At 40.8% G+C, this 17,828-nt stretch overlaps 1 long non-coding RNA gene across 1 annotated transcript; it reads right to left on the bottom strand.

Annotated features, from left to right (window-relative positions):
• Positions 1 to 1,183: 1,183 nt before the first annotated feature.
• Positions 1,184 to 6,329, bottom strand: LOC123188525 (uncharacterized). The gene is made up of 4 exons (XR_006494756.1): positions 5,681 to 6,329; positions 5,077 to 5,582; positions 1,840 to 3,286; positions 1,184 to 1,520 (listed from the first exon to the last, which is right to left on the bottom strand). It is a non-coding gene; the product is annotated as an uncharacterized lncRNA (long non-coding RNA).
• Between the last annotated feature and the right edge of the window lie 11,499 nt (positions 6,330 to 17,828).

Raw genomic sequence — 17,828 nt, 5'->3', positions numbered from 1 at the left:
CGCGATCTTGCACTTCATGTTCAGCTTTGCAAGCAAGATGGAATAAACAAGTGATATTATTATATTCCTTAAACTCTAGAATTCTCTGAATCTCTTTATTTAATCCACCCATAAAACATGCAAGCATAGCTTCATTATCCTCAACAATACTACATCTAATCATGCTAGTTTGTAATTCCTGATAATATTCTTCTACAAAAAAAATTCCTTGTCTTAAACACTGCAATTTTTGAAGTAATTCATGTTGATAATATGGTGGAACCCAACGAGTATGCATAGCAGTTTTCAAAGAAAACACATGCAAAACTAGTGAAAGCACAAACATCAGTAGGAACACGTCTATCCTCAGGATATTGTAAACATGTAAAACATTGTTCAGTTTCTAACTCCCAAGTAAGATATATATCAGGAACATATCTACCCTCAAGTGGTAGAATATTCAATTTTAGTTTAGGAAGATGGTCATGATCTCGTACCTCAGGTGGTGCTGCAGCCCTACCATTGCGATGATATGCATGAGGACGACCTGGTAGTGGTGGTGCTGGTGGTTGCACGTAGTTCTGATTTTGATCAACCTCATCCTCGTAATGGTCCTCCACCTCGGTAGTAGCAGCAGGAGCTACAGAAGCATCAACAGTAGGTACACTACAAGAAATATGTCAACTTGTGACCCTCACTATTGGCCACTGAAAGGTCATAGTTTTTCATTTGCGACCTTTCTGTGACCAAAAACAAAAGGTCAAAAGCTGGCGGTCGTAAACTAAAATTAGCGACCTTTTCTCTGAGAAGGTCGTAGACATTTACGACCAAAACAGAAGGTCGTTGAACCCATGACCTTTTGTTTTGGCCACTGGCTGTCTGCCCAGGCCATGTCGGATCCGACGTGGCAATCTGACGTGGCAAAATTGTGACCAATTGAAAAGGTCACTGACAAGATTCAGCCCGATCCGATTCGCTGTTTTACATTGGCCAAGCCCATTAATTCAGCCTATTTGTGTTTTTTTCATCAATTTTTGTTGGGTTCATGGGCCTGGCCCATTTTATTTTCTAGGACGTAGCCTTCTATATTTCATTTCTTTTTTGGGCCTCGGCCCTTTTACAATCCTGTCTATTTTGAGCCTCCACAACATGCATTTAGAAGCTTGACATCACAAGGGCAGATGGCTGTTCCAGCTTACATCTCAGCATGTACGTATGTATCCAAACCATTTCATTTCTTTCAACAGCCATAACAATAGATAGTAGATACATTCAATAGAGACTGAATTAACATAGAAATGAAGCAACCAAGGGCAGACCGAGTACATGAACTACAACTACATGGGACTACAGCTACCATATCTATTTCTACACGCTTGCGAGAGAGGGGGGGAATACCAAGGAGCTAAACTAATAGCGATCATCCATAATTAATCAGTGACAGAAGCAATGAGTGGCAGCGGCGACGTTCGAGAGATACCCTCCCCCTGCTACTGCTTGGTGTGCCTGCTACTGCTTAGTTTGCTGCATCACTAGCCGCCCTGCACACAACAAGAATTTTAGCTTTACATAAGGTTTACAAGAATAGGACCCTGATACATGAGAGTGACATTCACAAGCTATTTGCATTTATATTTAGAACTGCGTCACACCATTTACATTACTAGTTATGTATTGACATACTTATCTAAAAGAACATATATAGAAACATATGAATTTTATTTCTTAATAACATTACAGAAGTACTAAAAAAGAAGAGCTCATTACACAAGAATCCAGGAAGAACCCATCAATTCTGCGCTGGAGTGAGAGATGTGCAGGTAGATCAAATAGTAGATTCGAGCAAGAAGGATGTACTACCCGAAATGGGAAAGGAGGAGGCCAATCCGACGAGTCCCACCCAAGCTGTGGAAGGAGTAGCTGCAGCGGCTGCAGAAGGACTCGACAGGCCAGACGCCATCGTGGACCTGGTAAATATGGTGATACAACAAAACCATGATTATCTTCTAATGTGCAACCCATGAATTAAAGTGATGACATTAGTATATGACATGAGTTGATAACAAATGTTAGAACAACCACCAAATTACAAAAGTACACAGGCACCATTCTGATAAAATAGCCATTAACAGAGCCAGCAAATGTGTATATTAGCTTTACTAGAAATCGGTCAGTAGATTAAGGAACTATAAAGAACCACTATAGGTTTGCATCACTCAGGGCAGTGCAAGCCTGATCAGCTATACTTTAGCCTTGTCTGGTTGGTACTTGGTATATCTAATCCCAGCACTTTCCAAGGAGCGTAAATTTAATACTAGCAAGTACAAACAAAGGAGCACTGTATGGTTTACTGCCCTTGGTATAACTTGAGTAAACCCATAATTGTAACCACAGTCAAGTCGAGACATGCACTTTAGCACTCAAGGACTCTTAGCACAAAGAGCAGCAGCACGGGCGGTCAGAAGAGCAAAACTTGTCAAGATTAGTCAATAGATTCTGCACAAGTGAAATCAACAACATGAGACAACATATTAAGCCATAATCTTAAAATCCAAATTTCACATGAACTAATGGGAAGGACAACCACATGGCAACAACAATTTGAAAAGGGAATCAAGTACTGGTGAAATATATTACCAACTTAGAAAGCATCAGAAATAAGCAACATGATAAGTGGTAGTTCTAAAGTATAGAAAGATGTCACAACAGACACTAGCTAAAGTATAGAAAGCATCTGAAATAATAGTATGCATTTGGAAAGAAAGCAACTTATCAAGAAATATTTTTCAAAGAATGAACTCGTCAAAGAGGACATGCACAACAGACACTAGCTACAGATCCCACGCGATATCTACTAGCATAGTTAACCAGAACAATTACAAACAGCAGTGGAAACCATGAATGTGTAAATGTGTAAACCACAACATGTAGGTTCCATCAGGCCATGATCAAGTACTCCAAACCATTGCATGCTTTGCAAAATAAAATACTAGATGAATGTCACTAATAGGAGGACTAGGTGATTAATGGAACAAGACATGGCAGTGTATGTCTGAAGATAGGTGCTGCTTGCCGATGTTCTTCGCATAACTATTGGCTGACCGTCAAGTTAGCATTACATAAAGCGAAAAGGAAAGTGGAAAAGACATGGCAGCCTATAGTTATGCTGAGAACATAGGCAAGCAGCACCCGTCTTCAGATATTGTTGGCTTGCAGCCGTAGGTATCCTTGCTTCAAGTCAGGTCTAGGAACTCTTTGTGTGCAGATCAAGGCAGAATAGCAGCCTCGATCGTCCAGCCACACTTCGCTGCAGGAAAACAAATAAATGGCTGAATCATCTTGGTAGGAACATAGTAAAAAAACTGCTAAATGGACACTAGCAGCAAAATGAATAATTTACAATACAGTTTAGTGGAGTCCTTAAACAAGCAATGACATTTTATCAATGTTGAACAAGCAACTCCAGTATAAATTTGAACAAGCAACTCCAATATAAATTTGAACAAGCAATAGTATTTGTCAATGCTGGAGATACAGTCAAACTATAATCACAAAGAATGATTGAGTGCATTGGAGATACAGTCAAACTGTAATAACAAAGAATGATTGAGTCCATGGCCATTCTGCTTCTGGTAATGTACTGCGCTGCACATTTCAGTTTACTTCAGCATGCAATATTTAAGAAGTTCCGCTTTACCGAAAAAATCTTATAAATCAACATATTTTTAGTCACCGAGCATATGTCACAGTACTAGTCATGATCTTTCAGTAAGCATCGATTGTGGAAATAGTAGCACTGGCTACTATGGCTACAGCAACACCAAGCAATTCAACAAAGCAACGACCACCATACAGAGCTAAGCACTAGCTACTATGGCTAGGAAGTGAGTCGGTCAAATAGCCCTACGTACTTCTTGTTGATATGCAGCAGTACTCCTTGACAAATAGCATATCAGATTCTGAGCCATTCACGCTTTTAGATAAAGACGTATGTACTATAAATTACTCCTAAATATAAGTCTTTTTAGAGATTCCAATGCGGACTACATACAAAGCAAAATGAGTAAAAATCTACACTCTTAAATACATATATAGATACATGTGCAACACATATTGAAATCTCTAACAAGTCTTATAACAAGTACAGAGCTGACCAACAGAGTACAGCGATAAAAAACCTGCAAGCCCTGACAATGTTTTCCAGCATACAACAACGCTAGGGAAGAAACAGATCTACAAATCCTAAAATACAACCGCCCACGTCCCAGCATCAGTATTCAGTACCAAACACGAAATTCAAAGCCCCCAGGCACAGGCAGGACCTGGCGTGCGTTTCAGCCATCTCAGAAAACATGCACAGGCAGAATTTGCATATGTGAAAGCAGTCATATAACAAGAATCATGTACCTAAACTGTCTTAGATCTTGTCCACAAGGTTCTGTGATGTCGCTACAAAACTCGGATGCAAAAAGGGTATATACAAAAACTTGTGTTCACATAGGTTCCTATCATGATAGCATTGGCCGATATAACATGCCACAGCTGTGAGCGGAAAAAGCTGGGATAAAAGTGGAGGTGCCAGCACGTAGACATCTACAAGTGGTGACATGTTTTGAGACTTCAGTGCATACACAAGCTTTCTTCTATATGTCCACTCAATATTATTTGAAAAATCTATATTAGAGAAAACTTCAGTGCATACGGATGTTCTCTCAAGTCTCATTGCAAATATCAAGTGCATACACAAGCTTTGATTTGAGTGGGAATGGTATGAAAGGGGCATATAAGGAAAATATACTCAAGAGTTGCATATCTACATAGAAATGATGTTGATCACTTAATTAATTAAGTGAGCAGGCAACAAAGGCAATTGGAAATCTATGAGCAGGAGGTAGTGAGAGCAATGCATGAGGGATCGTCAAGATGTAGGGGATGGAGGTGTCTCACTTGGTTTCAAAATAAGATGCACACAAAGACAACCACATAAATATAGCAGTGCATAGTACTGAGGAAAATAGGGACATCTCTTTGCCTACATGTATAATTCGGAGCAGCAATAGAGAGCAGAGGAAGATGAGAGGGAGATGGAGATGCTACCTGTTGTGGTGGGTCGGCGTGGACGTGCATGAGCTCGGGGCAGGACCTCTTGGTCGCCCTAGGAGAAGAGCAGCAAACCCCTCATGGCCCTCCTGCTCGCGATGCCGTATAAGCCCGCCACCTAAGAATAGCAAAATATAAGTCTGAACCAGGATATGGATTCAGCAACAATAACCATCGTCAACAATCACACTTCCTTTCATGTAGGTTTAAAATATGAAACAAACTCATGATTCAGTTATATATTATAAAACAGAACATATGGTTCAGTTATAATCATACCACCTATACAAAGATCAGGAAAATATATGGATTTTGTAGTCTAAGTGAGATCACTATATACTAATTGCACACAGTTGTAGCAGCGCCATCCAACCAACTGACGAATGAACCAACCCAGTCAGACCAAGAAGGAAAACAAGCAGATCAGATGGGAGGGGGCTGGTTACCACCCTAGCACATTCACCCTTCTCCTGGATGGCATCATCCTTGAGCACACTCTCCATCTGCCCAACCACAGAGAGGAGAGAAAAAATGTCAGGAACATGTCACGCTGAACCAGCCACGGAGAAGAGAACTAACTGGGGGTGGTCGGGCGGGGTACCTCGGGGACGGACGACGAGGCCGATGCAGGGGAGAGGGAGGAGGGACGTCGGGGCGTGGTAGGCGCGGCGTCCCAAGCACGGGATGGCGTCGGCAGGGAGCAGGCAGGCAACCGTTTGGTGATGCGGCCGGGCAGACAAGACGTGTTGGCGTCCCGTGACGGAGGTCCATGGCGTGTGCACGCGGGCAGCCCACCTCACTCTGCGTGTGCGCCTCCGGTGAGGCATAGGCCAGCTTGCTGGATCTTGGATCTTGCCGCTGCATGTGTTGTTGGCCTGGGTGCTACCGGGGTAGGGGGAGAAGGGGAGGTGGAGAGGGTGGGGCAGCGGGTGTGAGCGTAGGTCGGCGGCGATGCGTAAGGTCGTCGGCGAGTTGGGTGGCGGCGCCGAGACGGGTGGGTGGGAGGGGAGGAAGGAATGAACCGGGGAGGCGGTCTGGTTTGGGAAATCGGCAATGGTGTGCGGTAGGCGTGGAGGGAGGAGGAGCGGGCGGAGCAGGAGGGTGTGGGGAGGCCATGGACGACGGCGAGCTCCGCTGGAGGGAGGTGGCGGCGGCGATCTCTTTCTCGATCTGGAGGGAGCTGGAGGAAGGAAGGAGACGAGATCCCTCTCGATCTGGAATGGATGGATGGATGGATTGGGAAAAAAGGAGGCGGGGGTGTGGATGCAAAATGACCACAAGAACAAAGCTAGGGTTGGTGTGGAAGGGTTGATGACTGCCATTGGATCCTCAAGCATCCAACAGTGTATAATCCATGATCCGCGTGATATGCCCATGGACCAATCATAACGCAGCAAACAGTGCGAAGACCTTACGACCATCTAAATTGGTCGAAATCAAAGATAACTTTTTCAGAAAAAAACCACTTTTCACTTTTCAGTACTCAAAATGAGTTTTTTTGTAAAAGAACTACCAAATATTTGTTCAAATGATATCATACTTTTCACAAGTTTACATGTTAGATTGGCAAACAATGTTGCCTAAGAAAAATTTCATTTTCTTTGGATGAAAAAATCATTTTCCATTTTTTGTGTGCCCCAAATGAGGTTTTTTGTGAAGAACCTACCAAATAATTGTTGCAAAATTGGACCAAATCATTTTTTAAAATACTAGGCCATATTTAATTCACAATTGACCAAATGGTTGGGTGTAAAAAGATTTGATCCACCGGTGGTGAAAAAGACAAATTTCCGCCGATTCAGCAGGAAGCGGGTCAAATTTGAACTGTAGCTGCCTCATAGTTTGCTCTTTATTTTTTCCACAAACCATTTCTAGGTACATAACTATCTATTTAATCATAGAAGCATCAAAAGGTTTCCAAGATTCAACAACTAGCTAGGAACGCTCAAGCCCGCCGTTTTGACCGCATTTTGAAACGTGCATAAAAAATAAAAAAAAATAAAAAAATAGAGAAACCTTCGCATTGTGTCATTATATGTGGCCAAGTTTCCAGGGAAAATAACAAACTTGTAATAGTGCAATTATTTTAAAAAAGTGTTCTCAGAAACGAGCTATCACGTGTGGAGATCAATGGCTTTCAAGCCAAATGATCAATCTTATGGCCACATTCATGGCATAGTTTGTTCAAATGATCTCATATTGTGCACAAGGGTGCATATTGGAATGGCAAACAATGCTGCCTAAGGAAGTTTTCATTTTCTTTGGACGAAAAAACCATTTTCCATTTTTCGAGTGCCCAAAAGGAGGTTTTTTTGTGAAGGACCACCCAAATAATTGTTGCAAGATTGGACCAAATCAATTTTCTAGAATACTAGGACATATTTAATGCACAATTGACAAAATGGTTGGGTGTAAAAACTTTTGATCCACCTCTCCTGAAAAAGATAAATTTCTGCTGATTTAGATGGAAGCGGGTCAAATTTGAACTGTGGCTACCTCCTAGTTTGCTATTTATTTTTTCCAAAAATCATTTCTAGTTACATAGGTACCTATTTAACCATAAATACATGGTTTGGTGGCGATACGTCGAGGTTTGGGCGGTGGCCGAGGGCCCCAACTCTAGAGCGCGTAAACTCGCATGCCCATCGCGTGGTCACCATGTGACCGTGGCCTTGCCATGTGTTCTGGGCGGCCTAGGCATGTCTAGTGGGTTGGGCACTCCCCAGGTAGATTCTAGGAAGAAAATTACAACATAAGATTCTCACGAGGAGACCGATTGATGCTCAAACATGAATTAGCAGCCAAGTGTTTGATTGGCGGTACGAGAAATGTACATGGCTAATGGGCGTGAGTTTTGGCTGAGGGTGATCAGTTACTAAGGAGGCCGTCTTCACAAATTTTCAGCTCAAAAGGAGGAGCCTAGGTGGTACTTGCTTTGCAAAGTACCACACTGGACATAAATATGAATGTTGAAGCTGGGCTCAAAATAATAAATGGATTGAGCTGGCATTTGGTGGAGTATGGTTATTTGGGCATAGGAAAGCACTGTAGAAAATGGATACTATTTGGACATGCCAAAGTGGTACTTCCTTCACAAAGTGTTGTTCCGAACAGAATAGGAAAATGAATATTATTGAATTATTTTTGAACTAGGCAAGGAAGGTTATTTACATATTTGATGAAGATATGACCCAAATAATTTATGATATTTTTTTGGGGAATTTTAGGAATGACAGAAATATAGGTTGCTTCACAACCTGGGGCAAAAAATGACACATGGACATGACACATAGGCAAAACTAATGAGGTGGCGCCTAGTCATAGCAACCCACCACAATTTACAAGGTTATGACCATCTATATTGGTCGTGATCAGCTAGAAATAAGGCAGCGGACCAGTGCTATCTTCTTTATGACCATTTTGTGTAAGGAAATTACGACATTTCTGACCAAAATGGTCGTTATAGTTTAGGGTTTGGAGCCCCCCGAACAGTTTTTGACCAATTGGTCTGAAATGGTCATAGATCTATGACCAATTCTTCCAGGGTCACTGACAGAAGGTCACTAGTTGGCATATTTCTTGTAGTGGTACAGCGGCACCAGAATTTTGACCAGACTCAAGGGGAACATGCAGTGCTCGTCCCAATTGATTTGGAAGGCGACGTTGTTGTTGTTGTTGTTGTTGTTGTTGTTGTAGAGGTGCGATAGGTGAAGCCATTGGTGGTGGTGGAAGATGCGCGAGCAATTCATTAAACTTGTTATCGATCTTTGTTTTGAACGTCTTCTTCGTGCCATCTATCTTCTCCATGGTATCTTCAAATCTATTTAGCACCTCTTGCACCTGTCCACTCATCATTTGCTGAAACTTATCATGAAGCTCCTTGTTCGTCAAGTTCTCCCAGTCAATCTCGTCGGCTTATGATCCTTCCATGCTTAGCAGCAATAGAAACACACAAGAATATGATAATACAGACTACTAACAAGTGGTGGTGGTGGGTGTCACAAATTCGTCAAGCAAATCTCAAATTCTTACCAATTCTTAACCAGCAGCAGGCAGTGATCGACAACTGCTGTAGTGAAAACTCTCAAAGCTTGGATAGAGTGATTACCAGGGAGAGTCAAACGCACGACGTAGATGTATGTGGAGCTAGGAAGGCTTATAATATGGTAGCAAAAAGGGTCAGCAATAATCAGTTCAGAGATGCAAAGTTGAATAAATGCTCAACGACAGTACTATGCTGGTCCTAGGCTAGACCATACTAGAAATGCGAGCCTAGAACACAAACAAAATCACGGCGCGACACGTAAACAAGGGAAAAGCACACCCTAAAAAAATTGCTCTTTTTTTGCAGTCCTCTTTTTATTTTCTTTTTCGAAAAATCACTATAATGGCAAGTGTCTCAAAACTCTTACCAAGTCAAACTAATAGGATAGGCACGAATTTTTTTTGACAAAATTTTCAGGAATCAGGGCAGCGACGACAAAAAAGTGCGACAAAAAATCACTATGATGGCAAGTGTCTCAAAAGACTCAGAAAATCCTAAAAACAGGTTAGGGAAAAATATTTTCGGCTGTCGAAATTTTGGCATTTGAATATTGTTGATTTTTTTCCGAAACCTACTTAGGCAAGGAAACACGAATCAGAAAATAGTTGGATCTCGAAAACAAACCTAATATGAAAAGAACCTAGCTTGGTGGTGGATATATGATGGTAAGATATGGCAGCGGTTGTGGTATATGGTAGCGGTAGTGGTATATGGATATGGATTGGTGGAGGTATATGGATATGGATACAGATCGGTGGCGGATAAGCAGTGGTGGTAGATGGCAGGGAGATGATGATGGTGCGACGACAGTGTGACAACAATGACCAGAACTGAAACTCTAAAAGACTAGACACTAAGACTAGCAACTAGACACGATGATGCAATCGCAAATTTAACAACGCAAAAACCCTAAAAAGATTATGCAAAGGCTCAGATTGGTTCGGATATGATGAACTAACCCTAATTTTTTGTGGCTTTTTCGTGGACTGTAGGTATGAAGAACAGACTCGATCTAAACTACGAAAAACTGTAAAATCTCACCGAGCAACCTGGAAATCTGATACCACTTAATAGAGGCAAAGGTGTCCTATCTTCGATGAGATGGTGACTATCGTTTTAGAGGAGTATACTTTCATGATCCGACTACGAACGTGTGAGGACGTCATGCCTTAGCAATCGCTAAACCAACTCCGAGACGTTATTGACCACGCCGGAGCATGATCAACCTGACCACAAAGGTCTTTTTCCTGCAAGCAAACGAAGAACAAGTAAGAAACTAAGAGTGCAATCTAGATATTGTGAATATAAGATGAAAGCTTTATTGATCAAGGTGGGGTTCTATGATGCCTTGGTCTGGTCGTTGAACACAAACGAAGTACACAAAGTTGCAGCTATGGCTAACTTTTAATCTAAACAAAACCCAAAGTCTAAATGATGACCTAAGGGTTGTATATATGGAGGAAGAGGGGGAGGGGGATTTCGTGGCCCTTGGGGGAGGGGTCCGAAACCAACCCTATCTTTTGTTTCCCCACACATACGGAGTCTAGAAATAGCCTATACTTATGTATTTTGAAATTACATGGGCTTGGCCCAATAATAAGGTGATTATACAAATATTTCCCTACTCATAAGAAACAAGCTGCTTTGAGGGAAATATGCAACTTTGTGCAAATTAAAGAAGAGAGTCTCCCACAAGCTTGGGGGAGGCTTCTCAAGTTACATAATGCTTTGCCTGATCATCCTCTTAAGAAACCTGAAATACTTGATATCTTTTATAATGGACTAACCAATGCTTCTAGAGATTACCTAGATAGTTGTGCTGGTTCTCTTTTCAGGGAAAGAACACCGGATGAAGCTGAAATTCTATTGAATAATATGTTGACAAATGAAAATAATTGGGCACCTCCTGAGCCAGCTCCTGCTCGAATTACTGAGCCTATCCCTAAACCAACTTCGAAGAAGAGAGGTGTTCTATTTCTCAGTCCCGAAGATATGCAAGAGGCAAAGAAATCTATGAAAGTAAAAGGTATTAAAGCTGAAGACGTTAAGAACTTTCCTCCTATTGAAGAAATACATGGTCTTAATTCACCACCTGTTGAAGAAACATATGATCTCAATTATTTATTTACTGAAGAACCTCCTGATCCCGATATCCCGACAGAGGTAGTAAAGGTAAATTCTCTCTGTAGATATGATAAAGCTGAAGTCCCTCCTAATAAAATTGCTAGTCAGTGCTTGGATGAGTTTGATAACTTTATGTTTAAGCAAGACGACTTCAATGCTTATTTTGGTAGACAATTAAAAGAAAATGCTTATATGATTAGACGCTTGGGTGATTATATGGCTGATATTAAAGGTGAACTTAAACTTATTAGCAAACATGCTTCTATGGTTACCACTCAAGTAGAACAAGTACTTAAAGCTCAAAAAGAAGTGCTTGATGAAATGAATAGTAAGAAAAGTGATTATGCTGTTAGAGTGGCTACTAGAACTGGTAGAATGACTCAGCAACCTTTGTATCCTGAAGGCCACCCTAAGAGAATCAAGCAAGATTCTCAAAGAAATAATATTGATGTTCCTAGTTATTCTAAAAAGAGAAAAAGAAAAATGATAGAACTGTGCAAACTTCTAGTGAACCTATTGCTGAACCACCTGATAATCCAAATGATATATCTATGTCTGATGCTGAAACACAATATGGTAATGAACATGAACCTAATGAAAATATTAATAATGATGTTCATGATGATGCACAACCTAGTAATGATAATGATGTAGAAATTGAACCTGTTGTCGATCTTGATAACCCACAATCAAAGAATCAACGTTATGATAAAAGAGACTTTGTTGCTAGGAAACATGGTAAAGAAAGAGAACCTTGGGTTCAGAAACCCATGCCTTTTCCTCCGAAACCATCCAAGAAAAAGGATGATGAGGATTTTGAGCACTTTGCTGAAATGATTAGGCCTATCTTTTTGCGTATGAGATTAACTGATGTGCTCAAAACAAATCCTTATGCTAAATATATGAAAGATATCATTACTAATAAAAGAAAGATACTGGAAGCTGAGATTTCCACCATGCTTGCTAATTATACTTTTAAGGGTGGAATACCAAAGAAACTTGGAGACCCCGGAGTACCTACTATACCTTGCTCCATTAAAAGAAATTATATTAAAACTGCTTTATGTGATCTTGGAGTCGGTGTTAGTGTTATGCCTCTCTCTTTATATCGTAGACTTGACTTGAATAAGTTGACACCTACCGAAATATCTTTGCAAATGGGTGATAAATCAACTGCTATACCTGTCGGTATTTGTGAGGATGTGCCTGTTATGGTTGCAAACGTTACTATTTTAACGGACTTTGTTATTCTTGATATTCCTGAGGATGATAGTATGTCTATTATTCTTGGAAGAGTTTTTCTTAATACTACAGGGGCTGTTATTGATTGCAACAAAGGCAATGTCACTTTTCATGTTAACGGTAATAAGCATACGGTACACTTTTCGAGGAAACAACCTCAACTTCATAGTATCAACTCTATTCGAAAAATTCCATCAATTATATTTGGAGGTTTTCAATTTCCTCTTCCTACTGTCAAGAAGAAATATGATATTCTTATTATTGGGGATGTGCATATCCCCGTTGAGGTAACTTAGTGTTATTCGAAATTTCTCCGGTTTCATGATTATCGGAATGAGTTTGTTAACAAGACTTGATCAACCTTGTTAGTGGATTCTTTTTGATGAGCATGAGATGGATGAAACTAGAAGCACAAACTTCTGTACCCCACTTTTACTTTCTGTTATTTATGTTAAATGAAGTAAAAATAGTATTTTCTGTCTGTTTCCTGACTTATCCGTGCAATATAAAAATATCCTGAAAATAAAAGTCCTCAGAATGCCATGCCAATTTAATATGATTTTTTCAGGAATATTTGAGATTTTATTGTGCAAAAATTACCGTGGGAGGAGCTACCACCTGGCCACGAGAGAGGTGGGCGCGCCCCACCCTATAGGGCGCCCCCTGCCTCGTGGGCCCACGGTGGCCCTCCTCCACTTATCCCAGCACCTATCTTCTTCCTCTATCTCACACAAACCCGAAAAACCAACTCAAGCACGAGTTCCAGCCACTTTTGCTATGATTTTCGATCTCCTTGCTCAAAGCACCTCTCGCAAAACTGCTTGGGGAGATTGTTCCTTGGTATGGGACTCCTCCATTCGTCCAATTAGTTTTTGTTCTAGTGCTTTATTGTTTCCAAATTTCTGCTGCATAGGTGACTATGTTCTTGAGCTTGCATGTCAAATTTTTATGCTTCTAAGTAGTTCTAATGCTTGATATAGGCTCTAGGCACTTGTAGGAGTAGTTGCTATCAGTTTTATTGAATTTGGTTTACTTTTATTTTGAAGTTACTAAAAATTTCAGAGAAAAAAATATGTTTAGGAAGATGTTCCAAGGTGGTTCCTCTAAGAAGCAAGGACCCAGAATTGCTATGCGCGATGCTGACGAGGATCCACCAAGAGACGCTCCAGTACGGCCTTGCGAATGGCCGTCGGAAAATTTTATGGACCGTGCGGGAATTAAAGAATAATTCAAATCATATTTGCGCAATGCCGGTCTTGAGGATTTTGAGGCTAACAAATGCCCTCAGTATCATGATCTCATAAGTTCATTTGTGAGGAGGTTTGAGTATTCATCTTCGCGTAATTCTCCTTCGGTCATGTTTGATCTCTATGAAAAATCTTATACCATGGACTTAGAGGATTTCACTTCTGCTTGCGAACTTCCATCATGGGGTAGTGTTAGGGATCCCCATAAATCTGAATTTAGAAACTTTCTTGCTAGTATAACGGTGGGGGAATCTAGAGAAATAACGCAGGCTACCATAGGGAGCATTCACTTTCCTGTTATACATTATTTTGCTCTTTTCATTGGTAGATGCATAAATGCTAAGGATGAAGCATGTCACATGTGTGTCCCTGATCTTAGCATTCTTAGGAGTGCTGTGTTAGGAGACCAATCTTATCATATGGGAGCCATTGTAGCTCGTAGGTTGCATCATAATAGACATAATGGAGATTTCTTTGGAGGAATTTACGCATCCCGCTTAGCTCATTTTCTTGAAATAGACATTCGTGAGGGTGATATGGAGTTGCCTCCTGCATATTTAGATTATAACTCTATGGCTTCGCAGCAGTTTGTCGAGAGGCCTGAATCACCTCTCTTATATCGTTTAATTTTTGATAAACAACGTGTTTTCCGTATTACTCTCCCTGCTCCTGCCTTCTTTGATTCACAGACAAAAGGAAGATATGTTATTACCAGAGAGGAGGCAGAAGAGTACAAGAGGAGAGCGGAGGTAGCCCGACTCCATGCTGTAGCTCAGCAGGCGATAACCGCTGCACATCAGTATGATCCCAACTATCCTTCCTCATCACAGTACGACCCCAACAACTATTATTATGGATATCCGCTAGGCCAGCCGTGGCCATAGACCAACTTAGGCCAAAAGCCTAAGCTTGGGGGAGTACGTATTTCTCACCGACATTACATTTATGTTCTCACACACTCATTGCTAGATGTCGGTGCTCATACTTTTTCACTGTAATAGCCATGCTAGTTTATTTTCTTTTTCCTGCTTTCTTCTTGTGTGTTTAGTAAACCTTAAGAAAAACCAAAAAAAATAAGTAGTAGTTTATTTTTCTGCTATAGTTGTAATAACTAAAAAGAAAGCCCAAAAATATTTCCCGTTCTTCTTTTACTTGTTGGGAGCTTTCCCGTGTAAATAGTTTTATTTCTTTTATTTGGTGGTCAGCAGGAGAAGACCATAATTAAATTGTTGAAGTGGCTCTTATATGCATTATTGTTGAATTAACCAAAGAGCCCATATTGCCTTGTCGTCTCCTGTTTATTGAATGCTCGCAGATTCCAGCTTAGTCCAATGCACGTGCACTCTTATTATTATTCACACCGTTCGGTCGTGCAAGTGAAAGGCAATTATGATGATATATGATGGACTGAATGAGATGAGAAAAGCTGGTATGAACTCGACCTCTTTTGTTTTTGTAAATATGATGAGCCCGTCATTCTTGATTCAGCTTATTATGAATAAACATGTTTGCAATGACAATTAGAGATCATAGTTTCTTGTGCCATGCTTGATTAGCTATGAGTTATAGTGATTTACCTTGTATGCCAACATGCTATTGAGATGATTATGATGTGGTATGATGGGGTGGTATCCTCTTTTGAATGATTTAAGTGACTTGACTTGGCACATGTTCATGCATGTAGTTGAAACAAAATCAACATAGCCTTCACGATATTTATGTTCATGGTGGATTATATCCTACTCATGCTTGCATCCAATGTTTATTAATTTTAATGCATGTACATGGCTGTTGTCGCTCTCTAGTTGGTCGCTTCCCAGTCTTTTGCTAGCCTTCACCTGTACTAAGCGGGAATACTGCTTGTGCATCCAATCCCTTAAAACCCCAAAGTTATTCCAGATGAGTCCACCATACCTTCCTATATGCGGTATATACCTGCCGTTCCAAGTAAATTTGTATGTGCCAAACTCTAAACCTTCAAATAAACATTTTGTTTTGTATGCTCGAATAGCTCATGTATCAACAAAGGTTGTCCTTATCTTCCGTGTTAGGTGGGTTATTCTCAAGAGGAGTGGACTCCGCTCCTCACTCACAAGAAAATGGCTGGTCACCGGGATGCCCAGTCCCATGCTTTATGCAAACTGAATCAAAATTAATTGCAAACAAAACTCCCCCTGGGACCTGGTGTATGTTGGAGGTACTCGTTGTTTTGAGCAAGCCATGGATTGATGCTTGTTGGTGGAGGGGGAGTATAAACTTTACCATTCTGTTTGGGAACCGCCTATAATGTGTTTAGCATGGAAGATATCGCCATCTCTTAGTTGTTACGTTGACAATGAAAGTATACTGCTCAAAATACAATTTATATCTATTTCATAACCGAGCTCTGGCACCTCTACAAATCCCTGCTTCCCTCTGCGAAGGGCCTATCCATTTACTTATATGCTGAGTCATCTCCCTCTTATTAAAAAGCACTAGCTGGAGAGCACAACGTCATTTGCATTCATGACTTTTAATTTATATTGGGTGTGACTATGATTGGATCTCTTTTACCATGAATTACAATGTCTAGTCAATCCTTGATCTTTAAAGGTGCTCTGCATTTATGTTTTGCGGTCTCAGAAAGGGCTAGCGAGATACCATCTTGTTATATCATATTATGATTGTTTTGAGAAAGTGTTGTCATCCGAGATTTATTATTATGACTTGCTAGTTGATTATGCTATTGATACGAGTAATTGTGAGACCTGAGAATTATTGCGAATGTGGTTAGTTATGATCTATGCTGAAAACTTGAATGCTGGCTTGACATAGTTAGAACAACAAGAGCAAACAGAGTTTGTAAAAGTTTTTCTTTATTTCTTTCAGTTTGTCAACTGAATTGCTTGAGGACAATCAAGGGTTTAAGCTTGGGGGAGTTGATACGTCTCCGTCGTATCTACTTTTCCAAACACTTTTGCCCTTGTTTTGGACTCTAACTTGTATGATTTGAATGGAACTAACCCGGACTGACGTTGTTTTCAGCAGAATTACCATGATGTTGTTTTATGTGCGGAAAACAAATATTCTTGGAATGACCTGAAACTCCACGGGAGGTCTTAGAAAAAATAAAAAAAAATCCTCGCCAAATATAAAGACCAGGGGGCCCACACCCATCTCACGAGGGTGGGGGCGCCCCCCTACGGCGCGCCCCCTACCTCGTGGGCCCCCTGGAGACCCTCCGACGACAACTCCAACTCTATATATTTTCTTTCGGAGAGAGAAAAGATCAGGGAGAAGAAATCATCGCGTTTTACGATACGGAGCCGCCGCCAATCCCTAAAACCTCTCGGGAGGGCGGATCTGGAGTCCGTTCGGGGCTCCGGAGAGGGGGATTCGTCGCCGTCGTCATCATCAACCATCCTCCATCACCAATTTCATGATCCTCACTATCGTGCGTGAGTAATTCCATCGTAGGCTTGCTGGACGGTGATGGGTTGGATGAGATTTATCATGTAATCGAGTTAGTTTTGTTAGGGTTTGATCCCTAGTATCCACTATGTTCTGAGATTGATGTTGCTATGACTTTGCTATGCTTAATGCTTGTCACTAGGGCCCGAGTGCCATGATTTCAGATCTGAACCTATTATGTTTTCATGAATATATGAGAGTTCTAGATCCTATCTTGCAAGTCTATAATCACCTATTATGTGTTATGATCCGTTAACACCGAAGTGACAATAATCGGGATACTTACCGGTGATGACCGTAGTTTGAGGAGTTCATGTATTCATTATGTTCTAATGCTTTGTTCCGGTTCTCTATTAAAAGGAGGCCTTAATATCCCTTAGTTTCCAACAGGACCCTGCTGCCACGGGAGGGTAGGACAAAAGATGTCATGCAAGTTCTTTTCCATAAGCACGTATGACTATATACGGAATACATGCCTACATTACATTGACGAATTGGAGCTAGTTTTGTGTCACCCTAAGTTATGATTGTTACATGATGAACCGCATCCGGCATAATTATCCATCACTGATCCAGTGCCTATGAGTTTTCCATATACTGGTTTACACTTATTTACTTTTCCGTTTCTATTGTTACAATCA

This window comes from Triticum aestivum, chromosome 2A (assembly GCF_018294505.1).
Source record: "Triticum aestivum cultivar Chinese Spring chromosome 2A, IWGSC CS RefSeq v2.1, whole genome shotgun sequence".
Lineage (NCBI taxonomy): Eukaryota > Viridiplantae > Streptophyta > Magnoliopsida > Poales > Poaceae > Triticum > Triticum aestivum.
Note: the sequence above shows the minus strand (reverse complement) of the source record. Positions and strands in the feature narration are given on the sequence as shown.